The sequence below is a fragment of the Crocuta crocuta genome, unplaced genomic scaffold (genome assembly GCF_008692635.1).
Source record: "Crocuta crocuta isolate KB4526 unplaced genomic scaffold, BGI_CrCroc_1.0 scaffold41, whole genome shotgun sequence".
Lineage (NCBI taxonomy): Eukaryota > Metazoa > Chordata > Mammalia > Carnivora > Hyaenidae > Crocuta > Crocuta crocuta.
In genome coordinates this window covers 11,187,529-11,204,776 of record NW_027529428.1, presented here as the reverse complement: position 1 = coordinate 11,204,776, position 17,248 = coordinate 11,187,529, and the positions used below count along the sequence as shown (strand labels likewise).

The following is a 17,248-nucleotide window of genomic DNA, read 5'->3' as shown; positions in this document are numbered from 1 at the left end:
ATGTGTCTTTTAAAGAAAGGAAGTTTAAATAAATCTCCATTAAAGATACACAAACATAAACCCCTCAAAGTATCATTACCAACTTTTACCAGCATGCCAACATAAGGAACTCAAAATCTCTTTTTCCCACATTATTTTTTTCTTGAAGGAAAAATTTTAAAAGATTATCAAAAGGATCCTGAAAGTATGAAAGCAAGTAACTATTTCTGTAAATAAGTAGTATTTTTTTTCCTCCTCAAAGTGGCATTTAAAAAACAGGGCATTTGACTTATCTTGATACAGCAGTGTGAATTGCTAGAACTTCTTTTGAAAGTAAGGGTCAATACATACGAAGACACTTAGAAATGTTTCTGGTCTTCGATTCAGATACTACAAAATTTGGAGAGGGTTCCATGCACTACAATTTTGCCACAGTATTAAAGTAGTAAACAAACCATGGAAACATTAGATTGCTAGGGATATGATTAATAAATTATATGCTAAATGTGGCTATTTATCAATGTAAGTTAAACATTTAGTTTTTTAACTGCAGTCACCACTACTAAGTGAGCTAAGTGGCCACAGGTAGCTGGTGGTTACCATACTGGACAATATTGTTACGGTTCAACGTTCGGTTGGAGTCACTGCTAAACCAGTGCTTCTCCAACTTCAGTGTGTGCCTTAATCACATGGGGGCTCTTGGTAAAATGCATATTCTTTTCAACAGGTCCAAGGTAGGGCTTGATTTGGCATTCCTAATAAGCTCCTAGGTGTTGGCAATAGAGTATCTAATGTGAGGTCTTTTTTAAGTTCCTGCATTTATTTCCCAATTCTTATAGAAAAGGCATGTCTTTGAAGCTTCAGACGCTGCAGGCTCCCTGACTTTCTGGGAATTAACCAGGGATACTGATACCTGGTGGAAGCACTGATTTTATTTTTGGTGTGAGCCATCCTCTGATGGTGCCTTGGGACTGGACGCAGAGTTGAGTCTGGGTTTCATTAGGGCCAACCCTGCTGGCAGGATTTAGCTGAGCACTCTATTAGTTGGTTTTCTAATCTACGTTTTGACAAAGCAGTTTATAATTTTCTTTATCTTGGCACCTGTCATGAGGTGGTGGTTTATATGTATTTTATATTTTTTTAAGTGAAGCTATGTTTTAATGTAGTATAGTCAGAATCAAAGTCATAGTGTCCCTGTTGCCAAATTAGCACCTTCCTTTTTGGCTTATTAATGGTTTCTTTGTAATTACAAATAAGAATGGTCTGTTTAAATGACAGTTATACTTCATACCTCAGTGTACCAGAATTATGAACATAGAGGTTTTAAATGTAATTACGTGCTGATACTCCTCTCCCCCCGCATATCTTATTAAAATTGGACTCATGCAGATCTAGGTTCAGATTGTAACCAATCACCTACTTAGCTGTGGAACCAAGTGCAAGTTCTTTAGTCTCTCAGGTCGTGTGTGTGTGTGTGTGTGTGTGTACAGGATATATATATATATCTTTTAATTAAGACTTAATTTTTTGGAGCAATTCAAGATTCATAGCAAAATTGAGGAGAAGGTACAGAGATTTCCCAAATACCCCTGCCCCCACACAGGATCAAGCCTTATGTTATCAGCATTCTCCACCAGTGTTATGTTTGTTACAGCTGATGAGCCTACACTGACACATCATTATCACCAAAAGGCCATAGTTTACAGTAGAGTTGACTTTTGGTGGTGTACATTCTGTGGATTTGGACAAATGTATAATGACATGTACCTATTATTATATGATATCATACAGAGTATTTTTACTGCCCTAAAAATCTTTGTGCTTTGCCTGTTTTCTCTCCTTCCCTCTAACCCTGGCAATCACTGATCATTTTATGGTTTCTGCAGTTTTGCCTTTTCCAGAATGCCATATAGTTAGGATCATACAGTATATAGCCTTGTTAGTTGGCTTTTTCCACTTTGGGTTTTTGTTTTTTTTTTAAATTTCTAGGGGAGGGGGAGAGAGAGAGAGAGAGAGAGAGTGGGAGCAGGGGAGGGTCAGAGAGAGAGGGAGATACAGACTCTGAAATAGGCTCCAGGCTCTGAGCTGGCAGTCAGCACAGAGCCCAACATGGGGCTCGAACCCACGAACCGCGAGATCATGACCTAAGCGAAAGTCGGACGCTTAACCAACTAAGCCACCCGGGCGCCCCTGGCTTTTTCCACTTTGTAATATGCATTACATTTCTTTCATGTCCTTGTATGGCTTGACTGCTCATTTCTCTTTCATGCTGAATAATATCCCATTGCCTAAATGCATCACATATTTATTCATCCTTTTAGCTACTGAAAGATATTGTGGTGGCTTCCAAGTTTTGTCAATTCTCACAGAAGATGCTAAAGACATCTGTTTTTGTGTGGACATAAGTTTACAACTCCTTTGGGTAGATACCAAGGACCACGGTTACTGGATTGTATGATAAGAGTATGTTTGGTTTTTAAGGAAACTGTCAAACTGTCTTCCATAATGGCTGTATCATTCTGCATTCTTGCCAGTTCCTATAGCTCCACATCCTCACTGCATTTGAGTTGTCATTATTCCACATTTTGGCCCTTCTAATATGTGTAGTGGTATCTCATTGTTCTAATTTGCATTTTCCTGATGACATATGATATTACACATCTTTTCATATGCTTATTTGCCATCTGTAGATCTTCTTTAGTGAGGTGTCTGTTAAGGTCTTTGGCCTTTTTTTTTTTTAATGTTTTGTTTTATTTCTGAGAGAGAGAGAGAGACAGAGAGAGGGAGAGAGAGAGAGCGTGAGCAGGGGAGGGTCAGAGAGAGAGGGAGTCACAGACTGAAACAGGCTCCAGGCTCTGAGCTGGCAGTCAGCACAGAGCCCGACCCGGGGCTCGAACCCACGAATGGTGAGATCATGACCTGAGCCGAAGTCGGACACTTAACCAACTGAGCCACCCAGGTGACCCTCTTTGGCCTTTTTTTTTTTTTTTAAATGTTTTATTTATTTCTAGGAGAGAGAGAGAGAGACAGCGTGAGCAGGGGAGGGTCAGAGAGAGAGGGAGTCACAGACTGAAACAGGCTCCAGGCTCTGAGCTGGCAGTCAGCACAGAGCCCGACGCGGGGCTCGAACCCACAAACCGCGAGATCATGACCTAAGCGCAAGTCGGACACTTAACCGACTAAGCCACCCAGGCGCCCCTCTTTGGCCTTTTTTAATCAGGTAGTTTTCTTGTTGAGTGTTCAGAGGGTTTTTTGTGTTTTTTTTTTTTGTATATTTTGGATGATCGTTCTTTATCAGCTATCTTTACAAGTATTTTCTCCTAGTCTTTGGTTAGTCTTTTCAATTCTTTTGACATTGCATTTCACAGAGAAATTTGTCATTAAAACTTTTTTAATGTTTAATTTTGAGAGAGAGAGAATGAGAATGAGCAGGGGAGGGGTAGAGAGACGGGGAGACACAGAATCCAAAGCAGGCTCCAGGCTCTGAGCTGTCAGCACAGAGCCCAACACAGGGCTTGAACTCACGGACGGCAAGATCATAACATGAGCCAAAGTCGGACACTTAACCGACTGAGCCACCCAGTCGCCGCTCTTAAAATGTTTTCAAGGTTCACCCACGTTGTGGCATGTATTGGTATTTCATTCCTTATGATGGCCTAATAATAGTCCATTTGTGGGGATATACTACATTTTACTTACACATTTATCAGTTGATGGTCATTTGGATTGTTTCTACTTTTTTGCTATTATAAATAATGGTGCTGTGAATATCTGTGTACACGTTTCTGTGTGGACATATACTTTGAATTCTTTTGGATTCCAAGATACGTTCTTAACTATTATACTATGCTCTTCCAGAAGACAGAAAACAGGCAGTTCGTACTTGGGAGTGATCTCGTTATATTGTTGCTGCAGTGCCTTTGGTGGGTGCCTTTACTGGGAGTGCTAATTCTGTGATAATGTGGAGGAAGGCTTTTACAAATATTGCTTTGTTCAGTCCTCACAACATTTAAAACAGGGTAGACATAGTGAGCCTTGTTTTACAGATGAGGCAACTGAGCCTTGCCACGTGAACTGCTCAAGGTCACAGAACTTGTTGAATGTGTGGGGAGCTAGCGTGGACCCAAGTGTGTGTGATGGCCCACTGACGTCTTACTTCAACATTATATGGCTGCCATTTTCAGGATTATTTATGAATAAACCTCCACTGGAAAGTTTGCTGGCCTGGATTTTATAGAGTCCTTTCCATGGGAGTTTTCTCCATTTTACTGTATGAAGTAGAGAGTGATATTCTTGTTTGTACCAAGTGGCAGTGGAATTGACTGTGTGCCCAAGGTCATGGGTAGGTTGGAGGGTCAGAGTCTTGGCTGGAGGTGTCTTAGAGTTTAAGTCCATTGCGTTTTGCATTTTAGCACAACTGCTTTCTAAACAACTGTTGCACCCTTAGACATAACTGTCATTGTCTCCCAGTTCTTTTATGTACACTGAAGTTTTGAGATGGGGTTAAAAAAACTTTAGTAACTCTGATACCTTTCAGCATTGGGCCTGAAATGTAATCATGCCAATTCTGATGGCCTGTCAGAAATCCCTCTTGTAACTTGTGTGTGTCACTTTCTTAACTGCACATTGTAAGGTGTGCTGTGAGTACACTGTGTCCCCAGTTTTAGTTATTGGCCGTGAGCACTCACCTTCCACAGCTGTGAAGGGAGGGTAAGGAGCTGGTGATAGCCTTGTTTTCGCATTGGAAAATGAAATACTTGTGGAATAAACTAGGATTGATTTTTATTGGTAAACCAAAAATCTTATAAAGACTTGTTTATTAATTCACTGCTGAGTAGTTAGTAATAAACTATTCTATACTATAAGGAAGGGTTTACTTTGAAGAGAGTACAGGCAAGTGCCCCAGAGCCAAGGACTTGGTTTATAATTTTAAAAATTACTCATTTTAGGAAGAGAGAGTAGAACTCATTTTCTGCCTTTGCTGGGAAAAAGTGGTCCCCGCTTCTTTCTTTGATAGGTGTCTTGAAATTGTGCCCAGTGATTGAACTTTTAAGGAAATTTTACTACTAAATCCTTCACGACAGTTAAAATAAGACCCAGTTTCGTGGGGGAAGAGAGAGGTATGCTCTTTGTAATTGCCATTACCTCATCACTCACTGTGCTCTGGCCCCACATGACCTTTTTTTCTTCCTTGAACATAACAAGCTTCTTTCTCACCTCAGGGCATTTGTACTTACTGTCCCCTCTCCTTGGAGAGTGGTTCAGATTTTCTTAAGATGAGTTCTTTACAGTGTCCTAGCCCATGGCACTTACTGCTGTCTGAGATTATAATATAGGTTTACTTGTTTATTATTGTGTCTTTTTTCCATTAAAATCCTTCCTGTGAGGGAAAGACTTGGCTTGTACTTCCTCCCCGCCCCAGCACCGTCATTGAGCCTTTATCTTCATCTTTTGTGGCAGTAGCAGAGTTGTTATTGCTTATGTATCTACTTCGCACTGGACTATGGTGGTCTTGGGTGGTAACTCCGGATAATTTGTCTTTCAATCCGTAGGCTGTTGCTCAGTCAAGTTTTCTTAAATATATGAATATAGAGGTTAGGAATCTTTGGGAAGGTAAATTCTTAAACTTGAGATCTTCCCTTGGAGGCCACTGTCCCGCCACAAAATGTCCTTTTGATGTCCATGGTAGAACAGCTGGCAGGGAAAGGCTGTAGTGGTTCTGAAGGCCATTCCCTAGGAACTCCCCCACTTCATTTTCAAGATCTTTGCTATTCTTTGCATCATGCACAGCCCTACCTCACCCCCAATCCCATTCATTCTTAAGACCTCATCTCAGTGTGATTTGCTCCTGGGAAACACACTTCTCTCCACACCCCCACAAGATTGGGTGCTGGCTCATGCTAGGCTTCCTGAGGGCAGTGCCAAATCTGTGTCATTCATTCATTCATTCATTTGTTCGTTCATTCATTCATTCATCTGTATGCCCAGTGTGGGGCTTGAACTCATGTTCCTCCAGATCGAGAGTTGCATGTTCTTCCAACTGAGCCAGCTAGGTGCCCCCCAGTGCCATATCCATTTTAACCTTCATTTGATCCTCAGAGTCCAGCAGGTTGCACTTAGTAAACATATGCTGAATGAATGAGTAAAGAATTAGTGATAGCGTATTTGCATATCCATGTTCCACAGTAGCACTCTTCAGCATAGCCAAGAGATGAGAGTGACCCACGTGTTTGTTCATCAGTGGATGACTGGATAAACAGAATGTGGCATACACATACAATGGAATATTATTCATTCTTTAAAAACGAAAGAAATTCTGATGCACGCTACAGGAATGAACAATGAGAACATTAAGTATGTCCCAAACAAAAAGACAAATGCTGTAAGACTTCACTTAGATGCTGTACCTAGAGTAATCAAATTCACGGAAACAGGAAGTAGGGTGGTAGTTATCAGGGGCTGTGAGGAGGGGGCAATGGAAGGTGGTTTAATGGTGTAGAGTTTCAGTTTTGCAAGATGAGTCTTGGAGATTGGATGCACAACAGTGTGAAATATTTAACACCATTGAACCGTACACTTAGAAATGATTAAGATGGTAATTTTGTTATGTATTTTTTTAAACCACAATGAAAAGAATTAGTGACAGAAACAGAAATCACTGTAGAAGAATCTGGAATTCTTAAGTGGTACGATGCCTGTGACTTCTGGGCAATAAGCATAAATTAAGGAAAGAAGTATTTATTTCCTCATCAGGGAAGCTCAAGTACTTTCTAAAGAATTGTCAGAGTTCAGGAGGGAGCTGCTTTGTGTCTTCCCTCCCTGCCTAGGTTCTTGTGCTTCTCTGTTCCTGAGACCCAGTGAGCCCTGGGGTGAGCCTGGCTGCTGTGTAGTAAGCCTACTTTCATCTGCACAGCCCAGGAGTGCTGTACTTCCTGCCCTTTGTGGTGTGAGTTATGAAGCAAACTTTTATTCACTTCCTACCCTATTTGCTGTTTTTTTTTAAGTTTATTTATTTATTTTGAGGCAGAGTGAGGCAGAGAGAGAGGGAAAGACAGAATCCCAAGGAACTTCCATGTGCTGTCAGTGCAGAGCCCAATGTGAGGCTCGAACTCATGAACCGTGAGATCATGACCTAATTTGAAATTAAGAGTTGGATGCTAACCAACCAAGCCACCCAGGCACCCCTCCTATTTTGCTGTTCTAATGCTTATGAAGAACTTATTGTTGTAGAGTCCAGGGGAATGACCTGAACATTGTGAAGTGCCTCTTTAGCAAGTGCCCTTTGTAGAGGTTGCCTCATTTCAGGCTGACAGTGGCCTTCTGAGGTGTAGGTGCTATTATCCTCATTTTCTTTTTATTTATTTGTTTATTTACTTACTATTTACTTATGAGAGAAAGAGAGTACGTGTAGGGGAGGGGCAGAGGGAGGAGAGGGAGAATCCCAAGCAGGCGCCACACCTACCTTAGAACCTAACACAAGGCTGGATCCCATGTCTGTGAAATCTGGACCCAAGCTGAAATCAAGAGTCTGCTGCTGAACCGACTGAATCACACGGGCATCCCTCCCCATTTTCTAAAGGTGGAGACAGATTATCCAAGGTCCCGCAGTTGAGTGATGGAACAAACACTGCACCCCAGATCGTGTGCCTTTATATTTCACATTCTTGCCTCTGCTTCAAGTTGCTTCCTCTATGGTCTTCTCATGGTCAAATTTGTTACACACCTTAACTTCAGACGGTTCAGATAGTGTACTCTTCACGTTTGCAAATAGTTTGGTCTGGTCCCTTGGTGTAACATGCATTACAGGAGCAAGAATGATGACTGGAACCCCAAGACCATGCTTCTGAAATCCCAAACCCAACTCTGAAACCCTAGGCATTCCATAAAGTCTTTGCCAGATGCTGAAAAACCTAAAATGTACTCTTCCACCCTCCCCTACCACTGGTAAAAACAAAGAAAGAAACAAATAATATGGTTCTTTGTTATTCTTTTATCTGCTAACCTTACAGAAAGATTAGGGAGAAGAGAAAACTGCTGAGTGAGCACTCTGTCCCCCAACTGGTTCCCAGCTTCCTCTCGCCTCCAAGGATGTGAAAAATCTTATCTTCAAGCCTTTAATTTCTATGTAACATTAGCAATTCCATTCACCTGAAACATTACTAGTTCATTTCCAGCCAGTTTATGCCTTTTGTGTATGCGTGTATGGGAGGGTCTGTATAAACACTTCTCTTAATGTTCATTTCCATGTCCTTTTTGCTTAATAATTTCTGCATGTCCTTTTTGCTTAATAATTTCTGCTTCGATCCTGAGTCACTCTATATGTCTAACAAGGATATTTGCTGATTCTCTTGTTCCCTTGCATGGGATAGAGGAGGGAAAGAAAGCCCTTCAAGTGGTATAAATCCAGATTGATATTTTTCCTCACAAGTGGTGCTTTTCAAAGCGTTCCGGCGTCCCTGCTGTATGGATGTGTCACTGTGCTAGATGACAACAGGATTTGCTGGGAATGTGGGCCACTATTGTATCCGCCTTACATAACCACGTGGAGTAGTGGCAATGGGTGAGCGCCTGGGGTGTAGGCAGTGGCCTGGATGACTAATCTCCAGAGGCCATGAAGACTGCTCAGGTCCTCCAGAGGATGTGGATCCAGGCTGTTAAAAAGTTTGGGAGATTGAAAGGCCACGTGAGTCCCTTTGCAAGTTCTCCCTCTTTTCTTTCCCAGCCTTTCTTTGTGGGAAGTGGTTGGGGAGCAAAAGCTTTCTCACAGTGACTCCTTTCTCTTCAGATTTATTTGCACTTCTGGCAGCTTTCAGTAATAAATTGTGACATGCAGCCTGTAAACAATGGTGGGTTTTAAAAATACTTGCCTTATTTTTAGCAGACATATGAAACTGATAGCCTCTTATGGGATTTATGAATCAAATACCGCTGTTTTCCAGGTTTGGGGAGTCTGCAAGCATGTTGCTGCTTCCTGGGAATGACTTAATATACTGCCTCGTTGAAGTTGTTTGTGTTTGGGAATTTGTTTGAGGGTGAAACTTTTTGCTTCCTTACTCTGCAGAAATCTTTATTATATCTAGGTTCCTAAATTATGGGAAATCTAGGTTCTTAAATTATAGAAAAGTTTTTCGCATGTTCTTTTCTTCCTCTTAGAGTTTTGAATGGCAAGTACTACTGTAGCATGTATGAATGTTTACTCCTGTGGCTTGGGGTTTTTATCATACAGCTCTCATAATTATGGGCTGAGTTTGAATAATTTGGGGTGTTGACTTGAGGTAGATAGGCGACGCGGGAGCCCTGCACCCCACTGTTTACCCAGGGCTTGCTGATCTCTCCTTCACCTTCCTTCCATACCCTCTCAAATTATTGCCACCACCCTGTCTTTCCCTCCTCCGCTATAAATGGTCACGTTTTCTTCTCTTTTCTTCTGCAAAGTCTGGGCTTAAAAAATGTTTGGTATAAGGTCCCTGTCCAGGAATCGGGTACACCTTGATGTTCACTCATGCATCTCCCCCTATTTTTTATTTTATTATTTTTTTAATGTTTATTTATTTTTGAGGGAGATCGACATGAGGAGGGGAGGGGAGAGAGAGAGGGAGACAGTAGCAGACTCTGTCTGGACAAGAGACAGCCTGATGTGGGGCTTTAACTCCTAAACTGTGAGATCATGACCTGAGCTGACGTCAGACACTTAACCGACTGAGCCACCCAGGGGGTGTTCCTGCCCCGTTTTTGAACTTATGAAATTTTTGGTGCACATGCAGGAATTACACATCTAAATCATAAAGCCTGTTAATAGAACAAATACCCGGGAGCCCATCATGCACACCCATGGAGTCTCATGGAGATGAACACAAAGTCCTTTCTCGCTCTGCCACATCCCTGACTCACTTCATCCTGTAGTTTGTGGTTTTCATTCCTTTGCTTTTTTTTTCTTTATAGTTTTACCACACACATACACATATGCATCCCTAAACAAGGCATCCCTAAGGAAAAAATTAGTTTTGCTTGCTCTTTATTGTGGCAGAAAACCATAGAACATGAAACTTAGCATTTTAATTATTCTTAAGTGCACAGTACAGTAATAATGAATATATTCACATTGTTGTGAAACACTGCTTTTTGAATTATATCAAAGTGATATCAGGCTCTGCACATTCTTCTAGGATGAGTTTCACTTACTGTTTTATCTGAGTTGCATCGGTGTTGTGGTATGTGTGTCTCTAGTTTGTTTTCATTACTGTAGAATATCGCATTTTACTAATATATTATGATTTATTTGTCCATTCTGCTCTTGATATTAATTTGGGTTGTTTCTAGGTATTGGCTGTTGAGAATGTTGTTATGAATACCCTTTGTGTGTATCCTTGTCACATGTATTCATACATTTCTCTCGGGCCTCTGCCCAGGAGAGAAATCACTGCATCATCAAATGTGTGTCTCTTTGGCTCTGATACATGTATGTAAGGCTCCTCAAAGCTAAGCAACAGCCCGCTGAATATTGATAGCAATTCTCAAATCTGTGCACAGCCCAGCATAGCCCAAGCCCAGTGGCCCAGTTTGAAATACATGAGCTGAAGCCCTCAACTAAGCTGCTGTACATTGGCAGCCTGTCCCCTAGGAGATGTACCCAGAGATGATATTCTGAGGAATGTGTGACTGGGCGGGGTGGTCTTTGTTTCCCAAAAGGTATTCATATAGATGAGGCAGGAAGACACTCAGGGATTTTCTTTTTGGCCACATCTGTAGTTGGTAAACACTCCATGGGCTTTGGTGGTTTTTATTCACCAGTGTATCCCAAGTGCCACAAATCACATGCTTGGCCCATACTGGGTACTTAATTTGAGTGAATGAATAAATGAGAGAGTGAATTGAGAGAGTGAATGAATGAAGGTTTTTCTCTGAGACCTTCGTATAAAGTCCTAGTTCTGTGGGCTAAATACACAGTTATGGTATACTTTAATAGCTTTCAAAAGAGCTATTAAAATGTATTTTTACTTCAGTTTCATCATCTTTAAAAAATAAGATTTTAAATTCATCACTTAGTGTAACAGAACATATATTCTTTTAAGTACTGTGTTTAAATAGTTAATAGTTTATGTCACAATGTAGGTAAAGAAGCCACTTATCTGATCAGTTCATACAAGGTGGTGAGATCTTTGGGCACCTGGCAAGGTCTGACTGATTAAAAATTTAATTCAGTCCTGGGGTGCCTGGGTGTCTCAGTTGGTTAAGCATTCGATTTCAGCTCAGGTCATGATCTCATGGTCCGTGGGTTTGAGCCCCATGTTGGCTCTGTGCTAAAAGCTCAGAACCTGGAGTCTGCTTCGGATTCTGTGTCTCCATCTCTTTTTGCCCCTCCCCTACTTGCATTCTGTCTCTTTCTCTCAAATATAAACATTAAATTTTTTTAAACTTAATTTTTAAAAACTTTAATTCTCTTTCTGATAAATCTAATTTAAATTAGCCCTGTGGGCAGCACAGGAATACTTAGATAGTATAATCTCATTATGGAATAGTGAATTTCAAAAGCCAGGTTCATTCTATCTTGGGTAATACTTAAAGTTTTGTGGCAACTCACTTATTTGGCTAAATGATAAAACATGTTAAATCCAAAACTTTTATTTTTTATTTTATTTTTAAAAAAATTTTTTAACATTTATTTTTGAGAGAAAGAGCCATAGCATGAGAAGGAGATAGGCAGAAAGAGAGAGAGACACAGAATCAGAAGCAGGTTTCAGGCTCTGAGCTGTCAGCACAGAGCCCAACACAGGGCTCGAATCCAGGAATGGATAAGATCATGACCTGAGCTGAAGTCAGCTGCTTAACTGACTGAGCCAACCCAGGCGCCCCTAAATCCAAAACTTTTAAAAGAGAATTTGCTATTTTTAAAATAAAAATGTATTCTAAAAGTAAGGTGCTCATATAAAAATTCTCTGCCATACCACAGCTCCTGGGGAAATTTTATTTTTTGATATTTATTCTTCCCATCTCTTCTATGTATGGTTATATAAATATATATATTTATGACAATAAGAATGGAACAGTGATGTTTTCTATGTTGATTTCCCCCATAGACATCTGAGTATGATCTATGTATGTAACCAATCTCCTGTTGTTGGACATTTTATTAATTTCCTATTAAAAATTATACTCCTCTATAAATAAATTCATATGTTTACCTTAGTGCACTTGTGCAGATATTTCTCTAAAGTAAATTGCTAGAAGTGGAACTGAATGATCAAGAGGTATTCAGATTTTACATTTTGATACTTATTAGTTATTTGCCCCCTGAAAATTTATACCAATTTATATTCCCATCCTTCCCACAAAGAGTGGACAGACCTGAAAATATAAAGCCAATTAGTTCTTTCTCTCTTTAATTCAAAAGGTAGTAATCATGATAAAGAAACTTTTTAAAAATTGATGGAAGTTAAATAATTATTTTGAATGCCTATGCATTTCATTGTGTTGATTCATTTAACCCAAATATCACTCCATTTTTGGACATTTGTGCTCTCTCCCACCCCATAGCAATGCCCAGTCCTAGGGGTGATTGTCCTGGTTAGTTCTTTCCTGATGATTTTTAGGATGAGTATTTTGGAGAAGGTGCTGTGTGATGTTTATTTCTTTCTTTCAATTTAAATTTTAGTTAACATACAGTGCGATATTGCTTTCAGAAGTAGAATTCAGTGGTTCGTCACTTACATTCAACACCTAGTACTCATCACAAGTGCCCTCCTTAGTACCCATCATCTAGCCCCTCTCCCACCCACCGCCCTCTATCAACCCATAGGTGCTCAGTATCTATTGTTAAGAGTCTCTTGTGGTTTGTTTTTTCTCTTCTTTCCACCCTCTTCCCATATGTTCATCTGTTTTGCTTCTTAAATTCCACATCTGAGTGAAATATGGTATTTGTCTTTCTCTGATTGACTTATTTTGCTTAGCAAAATACATTCTAGCTCCATCCACATCCTTGCAAGTGGCAAGATTTCATTCTTTTTGAAGGCTGAGTAATTTTCCATTTTATATGTCTATATCTAATACATACCTATATATAGAAAAGAGATATATTGCATCTTCTTTATCCATTCATCAGCTGATGGACATTTTGGGCTCTCTCCATAGTTTGACTATTGTTGATAATGCCTGCTATAAACTTTGGGGTGCATGTACTACTTCACATCTGTATTTTTATATCCTTTGGGTAAATACTTAATAGTGCAACTGCGATTGTAGGGAAGTTCTATTTTTAGTTTCCTGAGGAACCACCATACTCTTCTCCAGAGTGGCCACACCAGTTTGCATTCCTACCAACAGTGATGTTTTTCTTAACATAGGGATATAGCTATATTGAAAGAGGAATTGGCATCTGTATTTATTTTACCACAACTTCCAGATTAATTCACCCTGTTGAAATTTGCCAGCTTTATGGTAGAGTCAAGTGTAAGAAGATGAACATGAGGAACATGCATGCTAGTAAAGGTCATTTCTACTTGGCAGGTGATTGGTTAAGGCCACAATGAAACCTGAAGGTGCCAGGGAGTTAGTAGGTGTTCTGTGGAAATGGAAAGAGAGGATCAAGATCATTTCTAATCCACCAGGTTTCTGCTTACTATTTCTTTTTAAGAAATCTTTTTTTTTAATAGAAAACGTTAATAAAATCTTGGAAAACTTGTGCTGTACTGGCACACGTTGTAAAATGCTGTTTTAAACACAGACTGCAACATTCCAGAGAGAAATGGTGGTGAAAAAGCACACCTAGCACATGAGACCTTACAGGCACTTGAGTTCCCAGCATGACCACCTCAAGGGTGTTGTTGAAGAAGCAGAGAGCCACTGACTGTAATAGAAAATTTCCATTAAGAAAACCTGTAAGTAGTAAAAATCAGTACTTTAATCACGTTAACAAGCGATGGATGGACAGTGTATCCACTTCTTGGTTTATTGAAAAGAAAACCTTTTTGAGTGCCTACTCTGTGCACCAGCCACTGTTTTAGGAGATGAGGGATGAAATGGAGTGAGTGAGATATAAACATTTTACTGAAAATCTACTTCCATTTTCTTTCAATTGAAAAACAGTGGTCGGGGTGCCTGGGTGGCTCATTCGGTTAAGTTTCTGACTTCGGTTCGGGTCATGATCTCTTTGCTCATGAGTTCGAGTCCCATGTTGGGCTCTATGCTGACAACTTGGAGCCTGCTTCGGCTTCTGTCTCTGTCTTTCTGTCCCTCCCCCACTCATAATCCGTGTCTCTCTCTCTCAAAAATAAGTAAAATATTTTAATTAAAAAAAATTGGTCATGGTGAACAAACTTAAATAATTGGAGCAATTAACATAATTTAGATACTGATCTTTTTGAATGTATACCTGTTTCACTGTGTTGATGTGGCTTCATTTAACCTAAACATAACCCCATTTTGGATGCTGATTCTCATCCTTCCCCTGGCCCAACACCATAGCACCTGGTCACACGTGTGCTGTTAGCATGAATCCTAGTTCTTGCCTGTTCCAGGGACCATTTGTATTTTCTTTTTAACCCTAGAGGTGATTTTTTTAATTCTAGTTTTTAATCTAATAATTCTGATCTCTTGGAGCCAGATGGTATTAGCCATGGGAATGACCTTTTAAAAGTGAGTACATAGCAGGAGGGTGAGCTAAAGGATTAGGACTTCCTCTCAATTTGAGCAATCCGTTATTGCTACTCAAGAGTAGGCTGGTTTACCTTCCATACAAACAAAATTGCCTTTTCCCAAGCCTCTCTGCCATGATGATCTGCTCCAATAGATCAGTTGATAGACTTGCCTTTAATGTTAAGCTGTGTTCTTCTCCCCAGTGAAGAGACTTTGTTAACTGGGAAAAAAGGAAGCACATCATCTGGACATTTTTCAGTTCTTTTCTCTCTCAACAAGAGAGTACCAGTGCAGGGACGATAAATTTGACTTGAAAACATTTTAATGTAAAGCAACTAGATAGTTTTTCTTAAAATTATTTTAATTTGCATATAGATACAGTAAGGCCTTTTATGTATGTGTTTCTTTGTGTCATTAGGTTTTAGATATTCTCTTATTGAAAGATAAATAGCTAGATGGATCTTCTTGGTTTAAAAAAAATTTTTTTTTAACTTTGAGAAAGAGGCAAACAGGGGAGGTAAACAGGTAAAAGGGCGGGGCAGAGAGAGAGAGAGAGAGGGAGGGAGAGAGGGAGAGAGGGAGGGAGGGAGAGAGAGAGAATCCCAAGCAGGCTGTCAGCTTGGAGCCTGATACCGGGCTTCAACTTACGAACTGTGAGATCACAACCGAGCCAACACCAAGAGTCGGACGCTTAACTGACTGAGCCACCCAGGTACCCCTGGACCTTGTTTGCCTATATTTATTGTGATTACTCTTCTATATTCTTTCTGTACTCTAGTTTGCATTTTACATTTGTGTTTTTTCTAAATTTCACATTTTGTCTCCTTTGCCTTGTTTTGGATTGACTTTTTTTTTTTTTTTTTTGGTTTATTTTTACTTCTACTGTGTTGGAAGTTATGTACTGTAGGTATTCCTGTCGTGGTTACCCCCAAAAATTTAACATGTAGATAAAACTCAGTGAAGTTCAGATATAATCAGCAGTTTAGCTCTGCTCCTGAATAAAACATTTAGAGTAATCTGATTATGTTAAAGTCTTCTGGATTTACATATGATGTTGCCTGTGCTTTGGTTCTGTTCTATTTAAGTCTAACAAATTATACATTATTATAGTTGCATATGTGCTCAGGCTTACTCATGTTCCTTTTGTCTTGGGTCTTCCTTTTGCGATTATTTTCCTTCTTAAATATCCTTTCAAAATTGTTTTATTGCTGGTTAGGTTAATAATTTCTCCCAGTTCTTATTTTTTTTTTAAAATGTCTTTTCTGCCATCAAAATCAACATGTATCGTGTTAAAAATATTCTCTTAACTTCAGGTTTCCATCATTGCTGTTTAGAAGTCAGCTGTTATTCTGATTGTTCTTTTGTAGGTAATCTCTCAGGTCTAGACTCTTCTCAAGTCTTGATATATTTTTTTCTGCCTTGAAATTACCATGTATTTAAAAGTGTTTTTTTTCCCATCTCTCCCCAAAGCCCCCATTTACTATGCTTTTGATCTATTGGGCTTCCTGAACCTGAAAAATCTTCAATTCTAGAAGAGCCATTATCTCTGAGTACCCTCTCAGCATCTTGTTCAGGAAATCTAACTAGATATATTGTAAATAAGACTTCCTTGGTCTTAAGTCTCACTTCTTAAATGCTTTTTGCTGTGTTCTTGATAATTTCTTCACAACTGTCTTCCAATTAATTACTCTTTTCAGTTGTGTACAGTATGGTTCACTCCATTGTTTATCTCATCTCAATTACTATTTTTGTTTCTAAAATTATTGGTTGCTTTTTTTCAGATTTGCTTGGTCATTTTTGATGTTCCCTTTTTCTTTCATTATATTTCCAATTTCCCCTTTTACTTTCTTATGATAAACATACATATTATACCTACTTCTTTGAGTCTGTGACTGATAGTTCCATTATTTATAGTCTTTGGTCCTGCAGTTTTCTCTTTTAACTATCATTCATGGTGACTTGCTTTGTGTGTGTGCAAATTGTGAACTCCTGTTCCTCAGATACTCACCTGTNGCAGTTTTCTCTTTTAACTATCATTCATGGTGACTTGCTTTGTGTGTGTGCATTCAAATTGTGAACTCCTGTTCCTCAGATACTCACCTGCGGGATTCTCTGAAATTTGTGTTTGGTATGTTCCTTGGAGGGAATCTGCATTTGTCTGTGTACACCGGGGTGGTGCTACCTTGCCTAACCACTTTGAACATGTTTTGAGGAAAGGTAGTACTGTCTGTAATAAGAATTTTAGTCTGAAACCTGTGTGAGTACAGGTCTGTTGAGAGAAACTCTCCAGGGAGATATTTTTAGTTATTTCCACTCTACTCTAGCCAAGGATGAGCAAGGAGCATGCCCCTGCCATCGTCCTCTGCCCAATGGTGTTTTTCCCCTACCACATCCATTCCTATCTAATCTCTCCTGTTTGGATCCTACAGTTTCTCTCTCTGCCCAGCCTCCTGTTTGAATACCTGCTTCAATACTGGTTTATCTCTCTGGCTTTGAGGTTTCTTGGTATTTCTAGCCTTTAAGGATTTCTCCTCAAAGGCAGCCTGCACTTAATAGATTTATTATTAGTATTTTAAAACTGATAACCACTATTTTCAGGCTTTTCTGGAGATTTATTTTGGAATATTGTCAGAAATGA

General features: G+C 39.6%; 1 protein-coding gene across 5 annotated transcripts in view; it reads left to right on the top strand.

The window, feature by feature from the left end:
* TJP2 (tight junction protein 2) overlaps positions 1-17,248 on the top strand; it is a 93,914-nt gene that overhangs the window by 37,163 nt on the left and 39,503 nt on the right. The gene's annotated exons all lie outside the window — the stretch shown is intronic.